The sequence below is a fragment of the Fonticula alba genome, assembly GCF_000388065.1.
Source record: "Fonticula alba strain ATCC 38817 unplaced genomic scaffold supercont2.1, whole genome shotgun sequence".
Lineage (NCBI taxonomy): Eukaryota > Rotosphaerida > Fonticulaceae > Fonticula > Fonticula alba.
The window spans coordinates 1985917-1989457 of NW_009242971.1; positions in this window are offsets into that span (position 1 = coordinate 1985917).

The window sequence follows — 3541 nt, forward strand, 5'->3', positions numbered from 1 at the left end:
CCCCCCCCGCCTCCGCCTCTCGCCTTGGGCCCCCTCCTCCCGCCGCCGCCGCCCCCGTCCAGCCGGCCGCCCGGAGCGGGAGCCACAAACCGCGGTCCAGGCGGCCAATAGGTGGCAGTTGGTTGGCCAGGGTCGACCGCCGGGGCTTAGATGCGCGAATGGGCGCGGGCCCGGGACGCCGGCCTCGCTCCGCCCCCGGGCTGTGGCAGGGCCTCGGACCCGGCATCGGGGCAGGGGGTCTGGGGGAGGGGGGAGACAGAGCAGGCACATGCATGTTTGTGTGCATCATGCACACATGGATGGGTGGGCTTGGGCTTGGGCGTGTGTGTGCGTGTGTGTGTGTGTGTGTGTGTACATACGGCCGGGCGGCGGGCCGAGGGGGGCGGATAAATAGGGCGATGTGCGTGTGCCACATCCCTGTCCCCGCCGGACGCCGAGGACCAAAGGGGAAAAGTGGCGATAACTCCACAATAATATAAAATAAAATGAAAAAAGATTGACAATAATATGGACAATTCTTGGGGGATATTAATAGTGCCGCCGGTGCTGTCCCCCTGGCCCCCCGGCCCGGCCCCGGTCTCTGTCCCCCCCGCCCCGCATGTGCATGTGCGTGCGTACGTGTGTTATGGGCGTGCATCTTCTCGCCCTCATTGTTTCTCCGTCCCCATGGGTTCGGAGCGCCTGCACCCACCCTGGCGCGGTCTTCGCGCCCCGCTCTGTCCCGAGGGACGATGTTGTGATTCTTGCGGGGCCTTCGCCCCGCCCTCGCCCCTCGAGCCCTGGCTTTCCGGCGCGGCCAGCCGCTCGGCCCGCCTTCGCTCCCCCCCCCCACGGGGTCCCCCGCGAGGCGGCGGGGGAGCGAGGAAGGCCTAGTCGCCGGGCAACGCCACCGGCGCTCGGGGACACCGCCGAGCCTGTTCCGGGGAAATCTCCACGCCCATTTCCTCCACTGAAGGCGGCCAGGTGGCGACCGGCCTCAGGACTGGCACGTGCACATACACACTGACACACACACACACACACACACAACACACACAAGGGTGCGCCGATGTGCCCGGGGGGGGGGGGGACGGCGATGTGTCCGCAGGAATGCAACCCCATTCCTTGCAAGTGCACCCCCGCCAGCGGGAGCGCGCCCGACCTGTGTTGCGGCCGGAGCATTGTTTTTTCTCGGCGCCCTGGGCCCGCCTGCCCACCCCCGCCAGAGAGAGGGGGTGGCCGCATCGGGGGAGAGGCTCGGGGCGGAGAGCCCGGTGCCGGGGGGGGGGGGGGGGGGCGCAGCGGGGGGTCAGGGCCGTGTTTGCGCTTTGCCGCGCCGGCCGGGGGCAGGGCATGCTCGAGAAAGGCGCACCCGAGCGGGGCCGGTGCCCTGGTGCCCCGGCCGGGCCGAGCAGCAGGTGCGACCAAACGCCGGCCTGCCGACCGGCCTAAACACGTTGGGAGGCAAGTAACGCGCGCACAAGCCCCGGCGGTGCCGGCCAGCGGGCAGAGGGGCGGAGGCGCGGGGTCCGCCAGCCTGCGGCGCCGTCGCTTTGAAGGTCAGTCGTCTTTAGCCCTGTGGGGAGGGAGGGGGGGGGGGCGGCAGGGCGCTCGCGCGGAAGGTCGACCGCCATGCGGCTCCGCGTCTATTCCCCACTATCAACATTAATTCGGCCCCCCCCCCCCGGCGTTCCACTAACGTGGCGAGCGGTGGGTGCCCGGTGGCGTGCGCTTATCGTGTGTCCTGGTGAGTGTTTTTACCTTGCCTTCCGGGGAGCGCATCCGGGCGGAGTCGAGGCCAGGAGTGACCTGTTCCCAAAGGGCCTTCAGAGAGGGAGGTGCGGGGGAGGGGGGCGCGAGTTACATGAGCTTCTTTCCACGAGGCTGACGTGTGCACGGGCGCGAGTGCGAGAGGCCTGCGTTGAATTTCGCAGCCATGCGCGGCCGCCTACTTGGAAGGGCGTCTACGCGGGGCTCACCCCGCTCCCCCCCCCCCCCCCCTACGGACCACCCCCGGCCCGCCGCCCTCGCGAGTCTACTGGCAAGCGGGGAGGGGGGAGGGCCGGGGGGCGGGAGCGGGAGCGTCCCACCCGGGGCCGGTCAATGCCGGCCCTCGCCCAGTTGGGCCCCGCCGCCTGACCCTCGCCTCTGCGTGTGTGTGTGTGTGTGTATTTTGTGTGAACGGCGAATATAGCGCCCAGCCCCGGACAAATAGATCCACGCGTGCTGGGGCCGAGCGACTGCATGCGCGGGCCGCTGTTGCGGGCGCACCGACATCTGAGCGTACCAGAGCCCAGGTGTGCGCGGGCGTATCGCCCCCTCCCCCCCCCCGGGGAGGGGGGGGGCGGGGCCGGGGCAGGGGCCTCCACGGCAGAGCGGGCTGGCCGAGGAATGTGATTGGAGGGCGAGCGGCCGCGCCAGCCGGACACAGGGGGGCGGGGCGGGCGGGTGTGCCTGGCTCCTCGCCCGAGGCGCCCCCCCCCCCCCCCAGGGCTTGGTGGCGGATGCGCGCCACACCATGGCGAGGCCCGGCCCGCCAAGTAGTCGTGCCGCGCCCCGGCCCGGGGCAGGACATCGTTGAGCTTGCCGGCTCTCCTGCCCGCCAGCGGAGAGCCCCGCCCCGGCAATCACAGGGGCACATTCCGTTCCAGGGTTGCGGGGATCTCCAGTCCGGGCGGCGATCCGCCCGTTTGCCCTTCCTGCGCCGGGCCGCCCCCGCCTGTGGCCCTTTCCTCCCGGCTGCCCACGCACATCCTCCCGAAGCCGTGTGTTCCCAACAAGAACACACACAGCCAGCCGCGCAGGGCCTTTGTGAAGGACCACCACGAGGAGGGACACCGCGGCCCAAGGCACCGCGCGTATCGGTCACCGGCCGCTGCCGGTTCCCCCAGGGCCCGGCCGAGACACCCCTCTCAGGATGAGCCGGGGGTTAACACACACACACACACACACACACGCGCACATAGGCTCCCTTCTTCCTGCATGTCTCTGTCCGGCAAGCAGGCCAGCCGATGGAGGGGGGGGGGCGCCAGAGAGGCGCCCGCCACTTCGCCGCATCACCCGCCCGAAGCCCAGACACAAGGGCTTTTCTGAGAGTTCCCACCCGGTGACCCCACCCCCCTTCCTCCGGCCCCTTCGTGTGTGTGTGTGTTTAACACCGCACGCCTGCTGCCGTCCCACCCTTGCCGGCAGTTTGGGGCGCGCCCCGACCCCCACCCCCTCCCGTGTTCGCCCTCCCTCCGGCGCTCGGCGAATCACCCAACCACCATCGCTGGTGGTTTTGGGCGCGCCCGGGATCCGGTGGGAGATGCGCTGCCGTGGCTTGATGCGTGGGCACCTCGTTACCCACCCAACCCCGCCGAAGGCCCAGGGAGGGGGGGGGGGAGGGCAGCGGCGTTCCCCACATCCGGCCAAGTGTCCCTCGCTCCCGCCGCGGCGGAGGGGAACACCGGCACCCGGGCGCGCATCGGCCGGGAATCCGGCACCAAACGCCGCAAACTCGTGCGCTGCCGACCAACAAGAAGAATAGCGAGCCCCACCACACCCACAGTCACAGCCCCCC